At 37.5% G+C, this 23,700-nt stretch overlaps 1 long non-coding RNA gene and 1 pseudogene across 19 annotated transcripts in view; one reads left to right on the plus strand and one right to left on the minus strand.

Moving 5' to 3' along the window:
• Positions 1–23,700, plus strand: part of LOC144309019 (uncharacterized) — a 174,674-nt gene that overhangs the window by 41,753 nt on the left and 109,221 nt on the right. For 10 of the 19 annotated variants that reach the window (XR_013375170.1, XR_013375169.1, XR_013375176.1 and 7 more), the window contains 6 exons: positions 760–880; positions 1,449–1,584; positions 3,238–3,401; positions 5,083–5,208; positions 6,052–8,394; positions 9,170–10,544. This is a non-coding gene — a long non-coding RNA (uncharacterized LOC144309019). Of the gene's footprint in view, positions 1–759; positions 881–1,448; positions 1,585–3,237; positions 3,402–5,082; positions 5,209–6,051; positions 8,395–9,169; positions 10,545–23,700 lie in introns of those variants that run through there. The other 9 variants (XR_013375180.1, XR_013375178.1, XR_013375179.1 and 6 more) reach the window with 7 other exon arrangements.
• Positions 19,000–22,483, minus strand: LOC144307666 (dnaJ homolog subfamily B member 6 pseudogene; annotated as a pseudogene).

Below are 23,700 nucleotides of genomic sequence, written 5' to 3' on the forward strand. Positions count from 1 at the left end.
AGATTAGTTTTGCTGGATACAGAATTCTTGGTCAGCATTCTTTTCTTTTTCCTTCAGTAGTTTGAATATAATCATCCCACTATTTTCTGGTCTCTATGGTTTATGAAAATTTATGTAGTATCCGTTATATATGATGAGTAGTTGTTCTGTTGCATTCAAGACTCTGAAGTCACTTTGACCATTTGATTATTATGAGTCTAGATTTGATTTGAATGTCTTTGAATTTATCCTTTTGGTATACATTGATCTTCTTACATGATGTATATAGATTAATACTTTTCATCAGATCTGGCGAGTTTTGGCTGTTATTTATTCACATATTCTTTCTGTCCTCTTTTCACCTTTAACTCCCATTATGCTTGTCATCTTTACTGAGTAATTCTTTTTCATTATTTTTTAATAAATAAGGGAACATCAGGCTCTATGTAGTACTGGCTGAATCTCAAAAGTGGTGTTTTTGTTTTGTTGTTTGTTAAGTGTGTTTGATCATAATTTACATTTCTTTTCTGACCCAATAGTTATTTACTGTGATTCTTCATGTTAAGAATTTCATTTCTGGTCTGAACTACCTCATAGATACATGACATATGTGTTATATAATTATGTATGTATTATATATAAAGCATATAATATGTAAGCTTATATATCTTTATAATTACATATAAAATTATATTTAAGGTATATTTTATCACATTGTGATTAGTATGGTACACTAATTTTTTTTAAATTGTCTTTATCCTCATGTGCTTATTCTTCCAGGAGACCTTTAGAAACAACTTGTCAAGTCCTCACCATGAATACCATTAGAATTGCAGTTGGAATGGCACAGATTAATTTTTGAAGAGCTGTCATCTTTATAATCTTCTAATACATGAATGTGGTATGTTTCTCCTTTTATTCAGGTCTTAAATAATCAATGTGTGTCTATTACACTTCTTATCTTCAATATTTTTCCTAGTTTCTGAAAGAAATAGGCAGATGTCCTAGGAACTGAGGTTCTTTTGAGAAAAGTACAGAAGATGTCATCTGCATAGACTAGATTCTTCAGTATAAAAGGTCATACAGGGATCCTTGGGTGGCGCAGCGGTTTGGCGCCTGTCTTTGGCCCAGGGCGCGATCCTGGAGACCCGGGATCCAATCCCACGTCGGGCTCCCAGTGCATGGAGCCTGCTTCTCCCTCTGCCTATGTCTCTGCCTCTCTCGCTCTCTCTCTGTGACTATCATAAATAAATAAAACTTAAAAAAAAAAAGGTCATACAAAATGTAGTTTTTGATATGATGGTAACATTTCTTCCATGTGGCCCTAGGAGTCTGAATTATTGATAATGTTCCATATCCTTGTTTTGTATTAATTACAGAGGTGATTTCTAATAATAGGGAAATGATGTACTAAGCCATTTATTTTTAGTGCTGTCAGCATCCCTTTGACCCTCTTCTTTCCCATTTAGAAGTGCTTCCTCCATCCTGCAAGCTTCTGGGAACTCGGTGCCCATTGTATACAGGATATGTATCCACTGAAGACCATTATGCCCTCCAATATAAGGCTAACTTGTGTTCTCACTACGAAAGTTTAGAATCAGAGAGGTAAGAGTCCTATTCCACTTGATGGTTCTGTTTCAATTTTAATAGCACCCTCCAAAAGGGAGCTAGAGAACATCTGGAATTCTGAGAGGGATTTGAGCTTGGATAATATCCATGAGAAGCATTATAGGAATTAGTGCTATTTAGATTGTGGGAGACAATACGTCCAAAATAAAGACTTTGGGCATCTGTTTTCAGATCTTTTATAGAGTCAGGAATAGTTGATTTTGGCTGCTTTTGAAGGCAGTACTAGTTAATGGATAATCAGATTTAGGAGCCATCCAAAGATGAAAATATTCTTGGAAGTGATATCTAGTGGTTTCTATGACAACTTGGAATGGAATTTGAGAATCTTCTGCATTGTAATGAGAGGTTGGATTGCATGCAGTAAAGGTCACATTTATTTCTGGCATTCTGACTATTTCAATAAGGACAATTGAAACTGAGTGTGCCTACTTTACATGTTGTGTGCCTACTTTACATGTTCCCATTTAATCATCACTACAAGTCTCTGAGGTATCCCAGAGAGGTTGAATAAATTTGTTAAGATAACTCATTAAATGAATGGCAGAGTTTACTTCTCTAGTACATCTTAATTTACAATATATCTCCTCCAGTATATCTTTTTTTTTCTCCTCCAGTATATCTTAATTTACAGGAGTAATTCCTTAAATTTGTATAGGACCTAGAAACCTTTCAGAAATATGGTTTTATTTGGCCCTTATAAAAATTTTGTGAATTTGGAAGAACAGACTTCACATGTTTATTTTATAAGTGGAAAAACATAGGTTTAGAAACTCTTTGAGTTTCTTTGGGGTAAGAAGGATCTGGGAGACCATTCAATACAATCTCCATATTTTGCAGTTGAGGAAACTGAGAACAAGAATTAAAAATCAGTGTATTTTGTGCGTATTCTTTGATTTGTGTTGGAGGAAGGAAAAGGTCAGGCTAGATGATTTCTGGGGGTGGGGGTACAGAAGGGATTGTGTTGCTATTATCTGTCGTTTAGTATACACTTGATGAATGCCAACTCACCACATTAGATTAAATGGCATTTTAACAAACATTAATCAAAGGCACTAAGGTTTAAGGAGAAAACTTCAGGCTTTAGAGAGCAGGTTGTGGAAGATACTTTGGGTCATGAGATCCTTCTTGCTAGGCCTGCTCCAGGTTCAATGGACACCTGGGAAGCAGGGCACAAGAGAATGTGTTATGTTGTTAGTTTGCAATCAGTCTAGTATGGATGGGAATGAAGCCTCAGCCCTTGCCATGATTCTGGGAGCCACCAGTCCCCCTTGGGTCTATGAGGTAGGCTCAGCGTAATGGCTCTCTTCAATATGGTATAAGGTTGCAGATTTAGAACCTCAGGAATGGAAGGACCTTAAAAGCCTCAGAGCCAAACCGGCTTATTTCACTTTGATCCTAATTCAAATTCTTTTAAAATATACCCCGAAATGGCCTTAAATTTCGCCTGTGGGTCAACACAGTTAGAAATGGGGAACTTCTTCCTAAGTCAGCTTGTTTCTTCTTTGAAGAGCTCTGTGCAGTATTGAGCTGAAATATGATTTTTTACAGCTTCAACTTAATCAGTATATTTGTATTGTACCCCAACTCAAAAAAATAATTGCTTTATTGTTCTCTCTCCTGCATCTTCAGTTTCTTCTCTCTGCTGCATTTTGAGCTGCCAGGCACTGTGCTAGATGATGGGGATATGGAGACGGACTTAGACAGAGTCCCTGCCTTCAGGAGTTCTTAGTCTAGTGAGAGAGTTCGACGTGTGCACAGATAATTACAACAGTATGGTATGCTCTGCAATGGAGGTATGTACAAGATACTATGGGGTTGAGAAGAGAAATCATTTGATTTAGTTTGGAGATGCCAGAGGTTGAAGGAAATAATTAGCTTAAGTGGGTTCTTAAAAGAAGTAAAGCTTGACCAGGAAGAAAACAGGGAAGGTCCTTTTAAGCAAAGTCGTGGACATTGGAAATAGAATGATGAACTGGGGGAACTACAAGTAGTTCTTGAAATTAGGTTAGAAATGTAGGCTGACAATAGATCCTTACATAGTATTCCATGAAATGCAGATCCCATTTTGTTTAAGTAGGAGATGCTTTTGATGGTCACTCTGGAAGTGCTATATAGTGTGTTCTGGAAGATTTTCAGATCTGGACAGGGAGATTAGTTAGAAGGATACCATAGTAGGGTTAAGATGATACATGATCTAAGGCCAGAAGGAATGGGAGTGGAGAAAAGGAGATAACCTCTTAATGAGAAGCTATAAAAATGTGGACATAATAGAACATGAGAAAATTAATAGAGGGGGAAATTAAGCCTCTCAGACTCTGGAGAATGTGCATTCACCTACCTCCATCCCTGGCCTTGATGAGAAATCCTTTCATGTTTTTTAGATAGGCATCACTATTGATTTCTTTTGGACCAGGGCTTAACTACCGTTTTTGCAAGTTTCTTTTTGGGATGGCAGCTGTATATGAAAAGTTGATTCTCAGACATCTGAATAGCTGCAGACTTCTAATAGGATCACTTAGTTCCTGGTCCTTCTCATCAGTAGCAGCCCTCTCTATCACATGTTACCCAAAGTCAAAGTGGAGGCTTTTATCTCTAAAACCCACTCAAGGGAAGAAATGGCCCTCATTGTTACTGTCTCAATTGTTTTATTTTGCTTACGGGATTTCACAGTACTTATGGTTACACCTCTAAGCAAAATCTATTCACTGATCAAAAATCTGTACATGTTGTGTTTATTTCCTCTTTTTTCAAAGCAGTATGAACATGTCCTTTGGAAAATTCTCCACCTAGGTTCAGAATAGTGGCCTTGGGGATTCAGAGAATGGATTTCTGATTAGAATGATTAATAGGAGACTATATTTGAGTAGACCTTATGTATTTTCAGTCGACCTTGTGTAAGTAGCCATCACAGAGGGCAGTCAGGGAAGAAGGGTTGGGAGAGGAAGCTCTGAGTAGGACAGCAAAGCAGGACAGTAAGAGTTTGGGCCTTGGGACTTAAATAGCCTAGACTCAGATTTGCTCTTACATTCACCAGTGTGGTGTCAAGCATGGTTTTTCACCGCTCTGGAACTGTCCTTTGTCTTATTTAAATAGGAGTAATAATCATTTTTTGCAATGATTTGAGGGGGTGGGTATAAGGATTTAATGGGATTACTTGTGTAAATTGCTTTGAACAAGTCTGAAATATGCTAAATGCTCTATCAACTATAGTTGCTGCTGATAATGATGTTGACAGTGACAAGGATTAAAAGAAGATAGTTAACTAGAGGTGCTTATATTTTACATTGTCAACAAAGCTACTGGGGTTTGAGAAAGAAAGGAAAACTAACTGACATGAAGGTTTTCAATGGTATGCTAGTATGAAGTCAATTCTCTGCCTTCTTTTTCTTCTCTGCCAAATAGGTTGGAAAACCAGATGAATTTTGTCCATGCCCTGATCACTAATCTATTGCCTTTGCTCTTATTTCCAAATAGAAACCTGTTGAAAAGTTGTGTTACACCTGAATAAAGGTTATCCTAAAAATGTAGAAAAATGCTTTGGAGTTGGTCAAAACTGGACTTGAAACCTGACTCAACTACTTACTAGCTGTGTGATCTAAGGCATGTTACTTAACCTCATTGAACCTCAGTTTCTTTATCTAATAAAATAATTAATTTGCAGGGTTTCTTTGAGGATATTAGTAAAGTGTATGTCGTAAGCACTCTATAAATTATAGCTATCATTGTTAGTTCTTGGGATACTCACCACGTGACAGAAACAACAGCAGGCCCTGGTGGCTGGGAGGACTGCATGGATCCAACCTCAACCTGGAGTTGTGCTCTTCTGAAGAAATCCTACTCGGATGGATATAATACAACCTGCTAAGTGTCCTAGCACTTATCAGGTTGTATTATCATTGTCCGTGGCTATGGCTCTCGTCTACCAGACTCTAAATTCCTTACAGGCAAGGACAGTGCCTTATTCATCTTTGTATTCGGTGCCTAATCCCGTGCACATTGTAGGCCTCATTAAATGTTTGTTGAATGAAAAAATGAATCATCAACAGACATTAATTGGGCGCCTGCTCTGTGATCTCCATGGGCTCAGCTTTTCCCCGCCAGTTGCCTACAACGTCCAAGCTGTCTTCAGTATGCTTTCTCCTGAAACTTCATTACTCATATCTTCTAATCCTTTTGCTGAGGACTTTTCTGTGTAGTGTAAGGATAGCAAATATACTTCTTCTCAAGTACTATCTCCAATCGATTGGTATCACCTGCCTTGATTATGTTTTATAAAAAGGATTCTGAAGCCAGGTATCAGTTCAGTGTGAAAGAGAGTTATAACTGATCAGTGATGTTTGCTGAGGGTGGGAGGAGGGGGAGTAGCTGCACAAGTGCCACATATATGTCATATTTGATACTATGTTTTCCATGAAATACTCTGTTTCTATGCCTGCATTTTAGTCTTGGCTACTTGCAGACGTTGCATGGCTGCTGCTGCTGCTACTACTACTACTACTACTACTACTACAGTTGCTGCTGGTTGCTCCTTGGGTAGGACCAAAATGATCATTGATCAGAAACTTCATCCTCACAGTCTGGGGTTTGCTCCTGTGGCTGGTATTCACAGTTTCCCCTTTCAACTTTACCTCAGCTATCCCCTTACCTACACTGACAGGTAGGCCTCCCCTTTCCGTTCACCACCCAACAGGCTCATATTTCTTTTCTTATTTCATATGATTAATTATTCTTATTCCATGAGAAGCCTTCTTTCTGTTAGAAGATGTGACAACTAGAATACAAGTTAAACGATTCCATCAGGGTGCTACAGTGAGTCATAGAAGTTTCCCCTTTACTGTGGGAGAAAATTGCAGACTTTGGGGCAGGAAGAACTGAGAAGGGAGTCCTCGTAGATGTGGGAGAGAAAGCTGGTAACAAATGGAATAAGATCCTGAGAGGTGATGTGGGTTCGGAGGGTGAAACCTATGGCTCTAAAATATGGGTAGAGAGGAATAATAGCCTTAGTTGAAAGAAATTACCTCCTCACTGGAGCATAGGGATAGGAGTTAGGAAGAGTACCTAATAAGGGTGTTAAAGATGTGTAATTGTGGAGGTGAATGATGGAGAGAAAGCTGACCAGCGACAGGATTTTGGAGACAAACCAGAGTCTAAGGAATATTCGGACCAAAAGGCTGGAGTTGGGCCTTTTGGTATGTTCAAGTGAGGTACTATTATATTATATCAACTTATATATTCAGTTTAAGTGAGAAACTAGCTTGAAACTCGATTAGAAACTCAGGAAATTAAAGTGGTTTTAGGCCATTGTCACAAGTAAACTTGTTTGCCTAGGACTGACCTATACTGTTTGAGGAGTAGACAGCTAGTGAGAGAGGGATTACACAGAAATGAATTTGAAAATCCAGACTATATGTGTAAGGCAGTTAGGTCAGAAGTGAGCTCAAAGTCTGAATAAAAAGAGGACTTAATGTGATCAAGATGGGTGTTGAATGGTTGGAAAATTGGAATAATAGGACCTACGATCAGAGAGTGGATTTTGAAACCTTGAGATTTCAAAATTGGAATGGTCAAGATACTTGCAAAGCTAGGATGTCAGATGGTCAGTTATATAAATATTGAAGTGACCCAGGATTATAGCAGAAGCTGCGCTGGGAATGGATGCTGTGGGCCAGATATAATAGGCTTCAGTGACTGAGGAATGATTAGAGGTTGGCTCATGGCAGCTGTGCAGATGCAAAAGAAGAAAGGGTGTAGTGAGATAGTAGTGTGAGCCACAGAAGGGTGGTAGGGATTACTAGAAGTTACAAAAATTATGATTTGCACATTGCATTGCAGTGTGGGCTTGCAGAATGCCCAGCTAAAATGATCCCCTCCTTTACTGAGTGAGTGCCTGCTGTATCCTCAGCACCTTGCCCTGTGCTAATCCATTTACCCCTTTTGGGTCTGTCATCTAGCAGGTATGAGAGAATGAGCAGCAGTCCCAAGCAAGGACAGCTAGGGGAGCTGCTGGCCCTTAGAACTGATGGAATGCTGTGGTCATATCTCAGCAGACTGGTCAGCTTGATGTGACCCAAAAAGGTTTCTTTAGGATCAAAATTTTCCCTGACCTTGACCTAACTTTATTACATGGTACAAGCTTGTGTTGGCCGTTCCATAATGAACTTTGGCTTCTGAGTCGCTGAGTTGAGGAGGATGCTGGTACTGTCCTTTAGGAAAAAACAGGCACAACACTTTAAAAACACACATATTGATGAAGTAGGACAAGACCGTCTGGTTATCTAATTGAGCTTTTAAGATAAAGGATAGATGAAAGAAAGCTCGCATCGATGGGGGAAAAACAAAACCACTTGGTGAAAGCCACTCTAAAGTCAGGATACATCCAGTTTTGTGGACATACTGTTGATATCAGCTGTGCCTTTGCAAAGGAGGGCTGGAGATTGATGCAAAGTCCCTTAGGACTTTGAAGGCCAAGTGTAGGAGAAGAGAGTCCTATGAACCCTGTGACATTTCATGTAGTCATTGTTCTTTAGTTATAGTCTTCATATGAGTCAATATTTCAATGAAGGTTTAGAGCCACTGTGATAGAATGACCAGGCAGGCCCTCAGACAGCCCATCCCCTCCTGTGGGGTCTGCTTTATATTTATTCCTTAGGAGGATCTGGTAGAAGACTTTGTGCAAGGCAGAAGAAAAGGAAGGACGTGGAGAATGACTACCGCCTGTCTTCATCTCAGCTTCACAAAGCATGACTCAACAGAAGGATCATTCTCTTGAGACTCTCCAGACCACAGGTTGCTCCTTTCATTTTCACTTGCTTGGCCCCCTCAGCTACTTTCTCTGTTCAGCAATTGTACTGTGTGTGCATATATGAACTGTCCCTTCCCATAAAGAGTACTCCATTTTCACAGGAAAAAAATACCTAAAATAAGGTATGAGGCTTGCTTTGTTAGGTTTCAGTAGTCAAAAATGGTTGGATCTCCATTGCTAGAATATAGGCCACCAGGGAGGAATTTGGGTTTCAGCAATAAGACCCCAGCTTCATGGACTGAAGACAGTCGATTGACTTGAAAGTAACCCCTATGCCTGCACTCATTATTTCTTCTTCCTTCAGCTCCTTGACTAAGAGATCACTGATGACAGCAAACCAAAGCCATACTCTGTCCTTCCACTGGCACTTTTCTGGCCTCAGTATATGCTATTAGGAATCACTCTCTTTCATTAGCACTTCCTTCTTCCATCTCTTAAGACCCAGAGAGTCATGAATACTAGAATCGGGATCGAATTTGTCATACTTGACTCTGCAGTTGGAGAATACTAATGTTAATCAGCCTGATACCCACTCCCACCTGCTATCATGGCAGCTACAGGAAAAGCTGTAGCCAAGGCCAGTAACCCTATGGACCCCAGGACTTAATCCTGATGTCTCAGCTGATTACAAAATACTAGTAGGAGGGCCTACTCTTCTGCCCCGCTTCTGCACACTCCTTGCTCTCACTAACCACATTTTATTCCCTGCCCACCCTGATGATTTCAGCAGGTGTTTTTTTTTTCTTTTCCTTTCCTCAGGCCATCTGAAGCAGCCATCATCTGGGAGAAGCCTTGTTGTGAAAGAGTAAATGAAGCCTCAGTGAGTGTTTGGAGTGGCACCCATGTTTTTCTCTGGATATAAGGAGAGAGAAGAAGGCTGTGAAATACCATACTGGAGTAACAGAAATTTGACATTTTAGTAGATAACTGGACCTAGAAACCTACATTAATGAAGGAAGCAAACCTGAGATCTCTGATGTTTGTGAGTGAAGATAGGAATGAACTCCTTTAGTAATGGAGAGAGGGGAGAAAAGTGAGGGAGGTCATAAAATCCTTTATGTCCCTGGAGGAGGCCCTGAGATTTGCTTCATAAACCAGTTTTTAAGGTGGATTAAAGATGAGTTGTTGCACTACTTCCATTGCTCTTGGTGTGAGAGTCTCTGCTAAGCACTCTTCTCAGGTACAGCTGCCTTTGTGAAAATTTCTGTTGTGACCCCTATTGGGAAACAACCCAGAACAAGGTTTGCAACTTAGAAATCTCTGGATCAGTGACAGAGTTTTAAAGGAGTTGAGGACAGAGGACATAGCACAAATAGTATCAAATAGCTCGGATTTTTTCATCTAGGATGGATGGGGTAGGGGCAGAGGGCACAGTGGTTCTAGGCAACTCCAAACACCTGGTAAGGCAGCTATAAGGAAACAGTACAATGAAAGGTCAACCCTTAGACCTATTATTTGTCAATCCCTAGAGCATGATAGAATATCTAACAAGAAGAGCTGCTTTGGAGACAAGTCATAAAAGATTCTTTCATAGAAGAGATTTAGAAGAGGGGAACTTGGGACTCCTGGGTGGCTCAGCAGTTGAGCATCTACCTTCGGCTCAGGGCGTGATCCTAGAGTTCTGGGATCGAGTCCCTGCGAGGAGCCTGCTTCTCCCTCTCCCTATGTCTCTGCCTTCTCTGTGTCTCTCATGAATAAATAAATAAAATCTTTTTTTAAAAAAAGGGGAACTTCCAGTTATGTCATATGGGCATTACAGCTTTTAAAAGCATCTGTTCCCTATATAGGTCATGGAGATTGACACTAATCTCAGCTTGTGTGCTGACTAGGCCAGTATTGACATAGAAGTTTCATGCTCTTGGAGAGATACTGCCACTCTCTTGCTTTGACAGGTGTTCATCTGTAGTATGAGTCCAGTACTTGAAGGAACAAGAGGACAACAAGCATCCAGGGGACAACAGTGTGGTCTTCTAAGTAAAGATGGCAACAGAAAAGATCATGGACTTGGCTAGATTGGGCTGGGCTTGTTTGTTGTTTCAGAATTTTAAAAATACTTATTTTCTTGATGATAAAAGTAACATGATCATTGTTGAAAAATCAGAGGTGTAAATTAAAAAATAAAGAACACCTATAATCTTATAACCTAGAAAACAACTCAATATTTGAGTATGTTTCCTTTTAAGTTTTTATTTTAATTCCAGTTCGTATACAGTGTTATATTAGTTTTAGGTGTATAATTTTAAAGCAAAATTGACATCATACTGTGTATGTTGTTCTCCATCTTTTTTCATTTGAAAATAAACAGTGTATTTCCATGTCATTACGATCCTTTGAAAACACAGTATTGTGTTACATAATATTTCATATGGATCTAACAAAATTTAGGTAGATGATTACATGCTCCTGGACATTTTGCATATTACCAGTTTTGCCTATAAAATGTAATAAACATTGTACATTAATCATTATGTACATTCTTAATTATTTCTTTGCAGTAAATTTCTAGAATTGGGATTGCTGAGTTTCAGTGATGAGACCATTATTTGGGCATCTGAAAGATGTTGAATTGTCCCCAATATAGTTGTACAAATTATATTCCCATCAGTGGTGTATAAATGTGTGTATTTCTCTACACATTCATCAAAATATGACCTTTCTCTCTTTTCATAAATCTCTGCTCATTGAATAGGTAAAAATATATATCTGTTCTATTAGAGATTTTTATTTGTAATTTACCTACAGTAAAATTCAGCCCTGATTCATAGTCCTATGGTTATTTTTTTTTAAGATTTTACTTTTTTGAGAGCACGCAGGAGCAATGGGGAGGGGCAGAGGGAAAAGCAGACTCTCCACCGGGCAGGGGATGGGGTGAGAGAGGCTGGCTCCATCCCAGGACCCTTAGATCATGACCTGAACTGAAGACCTATGCTTAACCCATTGAGCCACCCAAGCACCCCATTTCTATGGGTTTTGACAAGTATAATCATGTATATATACTACTTTAGTATCATTCAAAAACAGTTTTATTACTAATACTTTCTCTCAATTTTTCTTTTTGTTGTAAACCTCTTTCCCCTTTACCAATCCCTGAAAACCACTGATTTGCTTTCCATCCCTATGGTTTTTCCCTTTCCAGAGGTCATATGATTGAAATCATGCAATATGTAGATATTTTGGTCTGGTTTCTTTCACTTAGTGAAATGCATTTAAGATCCATCCATGTTATGAGAATTATTAGTTTATTCCTTTTTATTGTTATATTTCATTGCATGAATGTACCACAGTTTTTTATCCATTCACTAATTGATGGACATGTAAGATGTTTCCAGTTTGGGCAATTATGAATAAAATTTCTATAAACTTACAGGTACTGGTGTGGTGTGAACATAAATGTTCATTTCTATAGGGTAAATGCCTAGGAGTGGGAATGAGTACCAAGCTTTTCCAAACTTCCTCTGTCATTTTGCATTCCCACCAGTACAAGTTCCAGTTGCTCCACATCTTCCCCAGAACTTGGTATTATTATACATTTTTTAAATGTTTAGCCATTCTGCTAGGTATATAGTGTTATCTCATTGTAGATTTGATTTTCAGTTCTCTAATGGCTTAAGAGTTTGAGCAGCTTTTCATATGCTTATTTGCCATCTGAATATCTTTTTTGGTGAACTATCTGTTCAAATCTTTTACGCCCGTCCCCACTTACTATTGGGGTGTATTTTTCCTACTATTGAGTGTTTAGATTTCCTTATATATTCTTAATTTTTTTTAAAGATCTACCTGTTTATTTTAGAGGTGGGGAGGGGCAGAGGGAGAGGCAGAGAGAAACCCAAGCAGAATCCACACTGCATGTGGGCCTCTACACAGGGATTGGTGCCATGACCCCAAGATTATGACCTGAGCTGAAACCAAGTGTCAGATGGCCAACCTACTGCACCATGCTGGCACCCCTATTATTTTAAGTTTTTAAAATTCCAGTCAGTTAACATACAGTGTTATATTAGTTTCAGGTGTACAATATAGTGATTTAACACTTTGTACAACACCCTGTGCTCATCACAAGTGTCCTCCTTAATCCCCATCACCTACCTGTTTCACCCAGCCCCTCTCCCCACCCCCACCCCCACCCTGCCCTCCTCCCCTCTGGTAACCATTAGCTTGTTCTCTATAATTAAAGAGTCTGTTTCTTGATTTGTCTCCCTCTCTTACTTTTTTCCCTTTGCTTGTTTGTTTTGTTTCTAAAATTCCACATGTGAGTGAAATCCTCATATATTCTTGATACAAGTCTCTTGCCAGATGTTATTTGGAAATGGGTTTTCTGAGTCTGGCTTGTCTTTCCATTAATAGTACTTTACTCAGAGCAAAAGTTTTTAAGTTAATGAAGTCTACCTTGTCAAATGTAGGACAATGTAAGTTGGGATGGGTATAAATGGAGTTGAAGTGTAAGTGTTCTAAGCCACTTATATTATCCAGGAGGTGTTTAATAGTAACAAATATTTATTGTAAAAGTATGACTCTAAAGGTAGATCTGAAAGATCTATCGTGATCCTTACACTGTGTGATCTCTTCCCCTTAAACGTGGGCAGGATCTGTGTCTTGCTTCTAACCAACAGGGTATGGCAAAGTTGATGGGATGTTACTTCCTTGAAAATGTCATGTGATATTGCATATACATTTAAAAATAGCCTGACAATATACAAAGCATTAATAGAAGTCTGAGGAGAACTTGAAAATCCACCAAGTGAACTAATTCAACACCTTTTCAATTATTGAGAACTCACATATACAAATCAATAGCATACAGAAGATTTACACAACCCAACTCACAAGCCTTACCAAATGGAAATGGAAATATATGCATTTCTGTTTTTAAGAATTCTAGAAATAATCCATTTGAAACATTTGCAACAGTTACAATAACTGATTCTGCATTAGATCAGAAAAAAAAATTTACTAATGTAAAGAATTGGCATAGGATTCATGCTGTCTTACACACTGCAATTAAGTTATATATTAGTAAAGGTAAATAAAACATCTACGTGTATTTCATAATTTAAAGCACATTTCTAAATACAGTATTTTTCTCTGTTGGGTTTATTTCACTTAGCATTATACTCTGTAGCTCCATCCATGTTGAAAAGGCAAGATTTCATGCTTTTTAATGTCTGAATAATATTCCATTGTGTATATATACTACATTTTCTTTATCCATTCATCTCTGGATGGACACTGGAGTTGCTTCCGTATCTTGGCTATTGTAAAGAATGCAATAAACGGGTTCACATACCTTTTTGAATTAGTGTTTCCATTTTCTGTGGGTAAATATCCAGGAGTAGGGAGTGCCCAGGTGGCTCAGTTGGTTAAGTGTCTGCTTTCAGCTCAAGTTGTGATCTCAGGGTCCTGAGATCAAGCCCCACACCGGGCTTCCTGCTCAGTGGGGAGTCTGCTTCTCCCTCTCCTGTCTCCCCAGCTTGTGCACTTGGCTCTCTCTCTCTCTCTCTGAAATAAGTAAATATTTAAAAATGTATATACCCAGTAGTGGAATTACTGGATCATGTGGTAATTCTTTTAATTTTTTGAGGAACACCCATCCTGTTTTCACCAAGGTTGCAGGTTTTTTCCCCATCAACAGTGCCTGAGGGTTCCTTCTATGGATCAAGTAAGAAATCATGAGGGACATCTTAAAATTTAATGATAATGAAAACACATTAAAAACCTGTGAGACATGGTGAAAGAATGTTCCAAGGGAAATTTAGAGCCTTAAATACTTAAAAAAAAGGGGGGTGAAAAATTAATGAGCCTAGTATCCAAGCTAAGAATATAGTAAGAACTATAGGAAAAGGAAAAAGGAGGTATTAAAGGTAAAAGCATCAGTCCATGAAATATAAAACAGACACATTAGAGAAGATCAGCAAAACCATACCATACATTTAAAAAAAAAAAAGTGAGGCAGCCTGGGTGGCTCAGCGGTTTAGCGCTGCCTTCAGTCCAGGGCATGATCCTGGAGACAGGATCAAGTCCCACGTCAGGCTCCCTGCATGGAGCCTGCTTCTCTGCCTGTGTCTCTGCCTCTCTCTCTTTCTCTGTGTTTCTCATGAGTAAATAAATAAAATCTTTTTAAAAAGTTTTTTTAAAAGTGAAATAAAACCCCACGTTTGTTTAAAATTAATAAGGAGTGCCTGGGTGGCTCAGTCGGTTAAGCATCTGCCTTTGGCTCAGGTCATGATCCCAGAATCCTGGGATTGAGCCCTCCCTCTCCTGCTTCTCCTCCTACTCCTCCTACTTGTGGTCTCTCTCAAATAAATAAAATCTTTTTTTTTTATAAAGAAAAAGAAAAGATTATTCAGGTTCATCATCCCCTTTACCTATCCACCCACCTCCCTTCTGGCAACCACCAGTTTGTTCTCTAAGAATCTGCTATTTTGTTTCGTTTTTTCCTTTGTTAATTTGTTTTGTTTTTTAAATTCCACCTAGGAGTGAATTTGTCTTTCTCTGACTTACTTCACTTGGCATTATACCCTGTAGACCCATCCATGTTCCTACAAATGGCAAGATTTTATCCTTTCTTACAACTAAGTAATGTTCCATTTGTGTGTGTATCTTTATTCAGTCATCTAGATGGACATGGTTTACTTCCATATTTGGCTATTGCAAATAATGCTTCAAGAAACATAGGAGTGCATGTGTCTTTTCAAATTAGGGTTTTTATAAATAAAATCTTTTTAAAAAGGTGGGGGATCCCTGAGTGGCTCCGCGGTTTAGCACCTGCCTTTGGCCCAGGGCATGATCCTAGAGTCTCGAGATCGAGTCCCACATTGGGCTCCCTGCATGGAGCCTACTTCTCCCTCTGCCTGTGTCTCTGCCTCTCTCTCTCTCTTTCTGTGTCTCATGAATAAATAAATAAATTAAAAAAAAAAACAAATTAGGGTTTTTATTTTCTTTAGGTACAATGTTTTCTACTCATAATTTTTATTTTATTTTTTTTTAAAGAATTTTATTTATTTATTTATGATAGTCACGCAGAGAGAGAGAGAGGCAGAGGCACAGGCAGAAGGAGAAGCAGGCTCCATGCACCGGGAGCCCGACGTGGGATTCGATCCCAGGTCTCCAGGATCGCGCCCTGGGCCAAAGGCAGGCGCCAAACCGCTGCGCCACCCAGGGATCCCTACTCATAATTTTTAAAATGAGAACTATTCTAAACTGACCAAAAACAAGTTAATAATAATGTGCTCATTATCTTGAATGATGATAGTTTCACATATGTAAAAACTTATCAAATTGTACATTTTAGACATATGCACTTTATTATATGTCCATTATTTTTTAGACATTTTATTTATTTAAGAGACAGATCATGAGCAGGGAGGAAGGGTCCTAACTCGGGACTGGATCCCAGGACCCTGGGATCATGACCTGAGCCAAAGGCAGACGCTTAACCGACTGAGCTACCCAAGTGCCCCTATTATATGTCAAATAAGCAGGGAGGAAGGGTCCTAACTCGGGACTGGATCCCAGGACCCTGGGATCATGACCTGAGCCAAAGGCAGACGCTTAACCGACTGAGCTACCCAAGTGCCCCTATTATATGTCAAATATACCTAATGTCAATTCTGTTAATACCTTATATCAATTCTGACTTTAAAAAAAAACACCACTTAAAGGAAAAGAAATGTCAAGACAAAGGTTGGGAGAAAAAAACAAAATTAAACATCTGATAAAGAACTTATATCCCAATTAAAATAACAGTTTATCAACATTGCTGCCTGAAATAACAGGGAAAGAAGAAAATGTGTAAGGTGTTAAAGTTGTTGCCTGGTTTTTTTGATGCTTATGATGAAATGTGAAGGATGAAACTAAAAGGAGTATTAGTCACTAAGGAGTTTAGACCTAATGATTTGAACATTTTTTAGCATTCCCTGAAAGCCAAATATGTTAAAGTTAAGTAATGGCTTCTACGTAATGATCAAATCCAGGGTTTTGCCAGGAAAATATGGTCTCAAGGTGAAGCTGAAGCTATGGCTCTAAAATTTTTTGTCAAGGTATCAGAGAGATAAAATATTGTGCCTCAGAATATTAAGTTGGACAAAAGCACTTTAAAGAGCTTAAGAGTGTGCTTAGGAGAATTTCTTCATCAAACAATAGGGCTTTTAAGAAATGTAAAGACTTTATTATACAAACCTCCCAAAAGAAAATCAGAGTGAAGAAAAGCTGAATGGAAGAGATTTCAGGGTGTGATGTGTATTTACAGATCAAAAATGATTTCAAAAGAATTTTCTTTTCAGACACATCACCAACTTTTAATGACAAGGACAGAAACACCACAAAAAGAAAAACAGGACTTTGGACCCCCAAAACCTTTTGCAAAAGCTACACAGTTGAAAATACAGGCTGCCTATCATATTTAAAAAAGGAAGGATAACATAGAGGTTGGAACAAAGAACCTGAGAGAGAACCATGGAAAATTACTTTTGGGCAGGAATGGGACCACGTCCTAATAAAGAAACTTATACAATTTTCCTGCTTACATTTCAGAATTTCTATGTATTCCTTTGTGCCTCACATTTTCTCCCTATTTGAATAGGAATGTCAATGGGGTTTTCTTTAGATACAGTCTCACCCTGTGTGTTGAATAAATGAAATGTACACAACTTCAAATTCTGGGGAACCATACTTGAGGTTATTTATTTAACAAAGTACACCTGAGAAACTTCATCTGCATATGAATCTGATTTAGATGATGAAATCATAGGCTTTGAGCTAATGGTGTAATGAGATGTAATGAGAGGAGGCTTTTGTGGGCCTTGGTAGGAGTTGAGTGTATTTTGCATGTGGGAGGGTTGTAAATAACTTGTGGCCATAGAAAAGCATATAGGGTTTTTAAATTCAGATAAATTTTACATGACATAAAATTCACCATTTTAAATAATTCAGTGGTTTTTGGTATATTCACTAGTGCAACCATCACCACTATCTAACTTCAGATCATTTCAATGGACAACCCCCCAAAAGAACCATACCTACTAGCAGTTAGTCCAAATTCATCTTTCCTCTCATATGCTAGCAATTACTAATCCATTCTATGTCTATGAATTTGTCTATTCTGATTATTTCAGAATAATGGCCTTTTGTATCTATTTTTCTTAGTGTAATGTTTTCAAGGTTTATCTATGTTGCAGCATGTATCAGCACTTCATTTCTTTTTATTGCTGAATAATATTCCACTGTATGGTTATGCCACATTTTGTTTATCCACTCAAGAGTTGATGGACATTTAGGTTGTTTTCATTTTTGGCTATTATGAATAATGCTGCTATAAACCATCATGTTTACATGTATATATACAAAATGCTACAAGTATAAGGGAAAAGGTGTCATAAGCCCAAAATATAATAATACTGTCTTTTACATTTACCTATTTAGTTATCTTTCCTGCTGTTCTTCATTTCTTTATGTGGAGTTGAGTTACCATCTAGTATCCTTTCATATCAGCATAAAGGACTCCTTTTTTTACCATTTGTGGAAGGGCAGCTCTGGTAGTGACAAACTGGGTTTTTATAGGTCTGGGTATCCCTTAATTTCTCCTTCATTTTTCATTGTGGTAAAGTATATGTAATCTTTTAATCATTTTAACCATTTGTAAGATTCAGTGGCATTAAATATATTCCACAATGTTCTATAAGGATCACCACTAAATCAATACCCAAAACTTTTTCATCATCCCAACAAAAACTCTCTACCAGGTAAACAAAGACTTGCCCTTCCCCCATTCCAGTCCCTGGTAACCTCTATTCTACCATCAGTCTCTATGAATTTGCCTATTCTAGATATGTCTAAAAGTGAAAGGACACAATATTTGTCATCTGTGTCCAGCTCATTTCACTAAGCATAATGTTTTCAAGGCTCACCCATGTTATATCACACATCAAAATTTCATTCCTTTTTATGAGTGAATAATATTCTATTCATGCTGGTTCCATCTTTTGGTTATTGTGAATACAGCTGCTATGAACATTGTACAAGTATCTGTTTGAGTCCATGTTTTGAATTCTTTTGGATATATGCCTAGGAGTGGAATTGCCGTGTCATATGGTAGTTCAATGTTGAGCCTTTTGAGAAGTTGCCAAGCTATTTTCCACAGCAATTCTGCGTTTTTACATTTCCACCAGCAGTGAATTCACAAGAGTTCCAAATTCTTCATATCCTTGCCAACACTTGTTTTCTTTTTTTAACTATAGATCCTTATAGGTGTGAAATAGCATCTCATTTTAGTTTTTATTTACATTTCCCTAGTGATGCATAATGTTAAGCATCTTTTCATGAGCTTATTGGAAATTTATTTCTTTTTTTAAAATAAATTTATTTTTTATTGGTGTTCAATTTACCAACATACAGAATAACACCCAGTGCTCATCCCGTCAAGTGCCCCCCTCAGTGCCCGTCACCCATTCACCCCCACCCCCCACCGTCCTCCCTTTCCACCACCCCTAGTTCGTTTCCCAGAGTTAGGAGTCTTTATGTTCTATCTCCCTTTCTGATATTTCCCACACATTTCTTCTCCCTTCCCTTATATTCCCTTTCACTATTATTTATATTCCCCAAATGAATGAGAACATACACTGTTTGTCCTTCTCCGATTGACTTCTTTTTTAAAAAAACATTTTATTTATTCATTCATAGAAACACAGAGAGAGAGAGAGAGAGAGAGAGAGAGAGGCAGAGACACAGGTAGAGGGAGAAGCAGGCTCCATGCAAGGAGCCTGATGTGGGACTCGATCCCGGATCTCCAGGATCATGCCCTGGACGGAAGACGGCACTAAACCGCTGAGCCACCTGGGCTGCCCTGGCAATTTATTTCTTATTTGGAAAAATGTCAGTCATTTGCCCAATTTTGAATTGGGTTGTCTTTTTGTTGTTGAATTTTGGGTGTTCTTTAAATATCCTGGATACTAATCTCTTATCAGATATATGGTTTAAAGGTTGTTTTTCTGGTTTCTTGATAGCATCCTTTGATGTACAAAATTTCCTAATTTTCATGAAATCCAATTTGTTCTTTCATTCGTTTCTTGTGTGTTTGGTATCACATCCATGAAATCACCAGATCCAATGTTATCAGGATTTTCTGCAGGGTTTTCTTCTAAGAGTTTTGTAGTTTTACCTTATAATTCTAGGTCTTTCATGCATTTTTTAGTTAATTTGTGTATATGTTGTAAGTTAAAGATCTAATTTTTTCTTTTATTTGTAAATATCCAGTTTTTAAAGCACATTTGTGAAAACTGTCTTTTCTCTCACTGAATGGTCTTGGCAACTTTGTAAAAAATGAATTAATCATATATGTGAGAGTTTATTTCTGGAATTTTTGTCCTATCCCATTGTTCTATATGTCTATCCATAATAACTCTACCATACTGTTTTACTTACCGTAGCTTTGTAGTAAGTTTGGAAGTTCAGAATTCTGAGTCCTCTGAATTTATTCATTTCTTTCTAGATTGTTTGGACTAACATGGGTCTCCTGAGATTTTATATGAATTTTAGGATAGGTTTTTCTATTTCTACAAAGAGAGTCATGGAAATTTTGATATGGATTACATTGAATCTGTAGATTATCTTGGGTAGTATTCTCATCTTAATAATATTAAGTCTTTCAATCCATAAACACAAGATGTCTTTGCAATTATTTAGATCTTCTTTAATTTCATTCAGCAACGTTTTATAGTTCTCAGTGTACAAGTCTTTTGCCTCCTTGGCTAGATTTACTCCTAATGATTTATTTTTTTACAGGTCTCATTTAGGAAAGTATGCACCAAACACATTAAAATTTCTTTTTTTAAACAAATGACAAAGACTTAGTTTACCAGTTTCACTTTTTTAAACGTAAGCTTAATGTTAAATATTTAAACAACTGTCAAAACTTGCTAAGTTGCCAGTATTCACACGCAACTAGAAAAATCCTCAATTTACATTAAGCCAGACTTGTATTACCATTAATAAATTAATATTTTTCACTACTAAATACTAAAAATAATTGAAATTATTTTTATGGGAGATTCATCCTGGCACTATTAACTAGAACACTGGCACTACTTAGCTCACATTTGAAACACAGTGGAAAAGCAGGTCTGTGCTGGTGTTCATGAATCAAAAAGCAAAGTACATATAGAGATTTACAACAATTTCAAAGATTAAAAAAATGCTACTATCATCTCAACAATAAACCCAAAAGTCTATGACAAATAGGGGCTCTGTTGAGCTGTTCATAAAAACTTTAGATGAGGCGCACTTATACTGAGAGTTGAATTCTTTTGAAATCTTTTTTTTTAATGTTCCTGTTAATCTTCAAATGACGCTTATTATAGTTTAATATTTCTGTTAACTGCATGCATTGAATTACATGTTACCCAAGTATAGCCACTGCTTCTTGCCATTTATTGTTAAGAACTTCAGCTGATCCTCTTTCTTTTTCTTGAGCATTTTTGACAATTCTCTTTGTAGTAATTTCTCTGCCATGAGCCATTTTAGTAGAAGCTGATATAGATTTAAAGTTGCTCATCCCACTACCACCAAATGACATGGAAGAAAATGAAGTGAGCCCCCCACCCCCATTTCTGACCTAGTAAAACAAAGGAAGTAAATCCTGAATCCAAAGAGAAAAAACTCACCTCCAAAAAGCAAAAATCCACTGAAGGCAGAGAAAAACAACCCTGTGCCTTATCTCCTGCTCCCACAGTGAGGGGGCTCTTTTGATTCCCAGAAAAGTCTTCAAAAGGGTTTCTGAGGAAGCCAGATGAAAACAGGGGTCTTCCACCACAAAATTCCCTGAAAAGTCATCTGGATTATGGAACATTAAGCCAAACTGAAGCAGACTGCCAAAAAGACTTCTTACATTTCCACCTCCATAATTTATTCTTTCTTTGCATATTTGTCATAGATGTCTCATTTTTAAGAATCTGTTAACACTTTATATGCCTCAGCCACCTGTTTGAATTTTCTCTCTGCTGCTTCTTTATTCTTGGGATTTTTATCTGGATGCCATTTCAGTGCCAGTATCCAATATGCCTTCTTATTATTCTTGGCTGAAGCGTGTCTCTGCATGCCTAAGAACATCATAGTAATTCATATGCTTTAACAGGCTGTTGGAATGAGTCTGAATATGCAGGAGCAATTAGCAGAAAAGAGGAATAATGGGGTGGCAGCCTGGGTCTCCCTTCGGTTCTGGCATAGCTGCTCTGATGACAATATCAGAGGCCACAGCTTCTTCTGCTTTACTCCCTTTAGATCTAATGTTTTAAAATATTATAAATGGAACTGCATTCTTCATTTTTGGAATGTTTGTTGCTGGCATACAGAAATACAAATTATTTTTATGTGTTGATTTGTACCCTGCAACTTTTAAGAATTTGTCTTTTGGTTCTAGTAGCTTTCTAGTGGATTCTTTGGGATTTTCTAAAAATTGGATCATATAATCTATGAATATAGGTAGTTTTGCTCCTTTATTTCCAGTTCTGATGCCCTTTCCTTTTTTCTTATCTAATAGCTCTGACTAGTACTTCTGGTAAAACATCGAATTGCAAATGGTGACGATGGGCATTTTTGTCTTCCTAGTGACATTAGGAGTACAGTTTTCATTGTTTCACCACTGAATATGTTAATTGTGAGATTCTCGTAAGTGCCCTTTCTTACATTGAGAAATTTCCCCTCTACTACTTTTCTGAGAGTGTATATCATGAAAGTGTGTTGGACTTTGTCAAATGCCTTTCCTGAATCAATTAAGATGATCATCAGGATTTCTTCTTTTGCTCTACCCATGCGATATCTTACCTTGATTTCCTTATGTTGAAACACCCTTGCATAGCTGAGATAAATTCCACTTGGTCATGGTGAGTGATCCTTTTAACATGCTACTGGATTTGGTTCACTAATATTTTGTTGAATACTTTTGCATCTATATTCATAAGGGATATTGATTTGTAACTTTCTTTCTTGTGGTGTTTTTAAAAATTATTTATTTATTTGAGAGACGAGGGGAAGGGCAGAGGGAGGGGAAGGGAGAGGATCTCCAGCAGACTCCCTGCTGAGCAAGGAGACCCATGATCCCACAACCCTGAGATTATGACCTGAGCTGAAACCAAGAGTCAGACACCCAACCCACTGAGCCACCCAGGTGCTCCTCTTGTAATGTTATTATTTGACGTGGGATCAGAGTAATGCTGGCCTTATGGAATAAGGTAGGAAGTGTCCTCTTCTCTTAATTTTTTGAAAGAGTTCTAAAAGTACTGGTATTATATCTTCTTTAAATGTTTAGAGAAATCACCAGTGAAGCCATGTAATTCAGGATTTTATTTTGCTGGAGGGTTTTATGTTAGTTATTCAGTTACTTGTTATGTGTCTATTGAGATTTTCTATTTCTTCTTGAGTTAGTTTAATTAAGTTGTGTATTTCAAGGAATTTGTCCATTCTTCTGTCATCTAATTTGTTGATGTACAATTTTAAATTCCAGTTAATATATAGTATGTTAATTATATTAGTTTCAAGTGTACAATTTAGTGATTCAACATTTTTCTAACAATTCATTTAATTTTGTTAAAGTCAGTAGTAATGTTGCCACTTTCATTTCTCATTTTAGTTATTTGTGTCTTCTTTTTCTTAGTCTAGCTAACCATTTGGTGATTTTGTTTTACTTTTCAAAGAATCATCTTTTGATTTCATTTATTTTCTTTATCAGTCTTTATTTTGTTTATCATCACTTTAATCTTTATTATTTCCTTTTTCCTATTAACTTTGGGCTAGTTCAGTCTTCCTTTTCTGGTCCCTTTCGGGTTGAAATAAGATTATTGATTTGAGATCTTAATTCTTTTTTGATGTAGACATTCACAGCTATAAATTTCCCTCTGAGAACTGTTTTGTCTTCATCCCATTGTTTTGATATGTCTTGTTTTCATTTACTCTTGTCTCTAGGTATTTTTTAATTTCCCTTGTAAATGCTTCTTTGACCTATTGATTGTTTATGTTGTTTAATATATTTATGTATTTTCTTGTTTCTTCTGTTATAGATTTCTAACTTTATCCTGTCATGGTCAGTTAATATGTTTTATATCATATCCATCTTTGTACATCAATTGAAACTTGTTTTGTGGTTGACTATGTACTCTATCCTGGAGAATATTCCATGTGCCTATGAGAAAATGCTTATTCTCCCATTCTTGAGTTGAGTGTACTTTATATGTGTGTTAGTTTTATTTGGTCCAGTGAGTTGTTTGAGTCTTCTCTTTATTATCTTCTGTTTGGTTGCTCTATCC

Source organism: Canis aureus, chromosome X, assembly GCF_053574225.1.
Source record: "Canis aureus isolate CA01 chromosome X, VMU_Caureus_v.1.0, whole genome shotgun sequence".
NCBI lineage: Eukaryota > Metazoa > Chordata > Mammalia > Carnivora > Canidae > Canis > Canis aureus.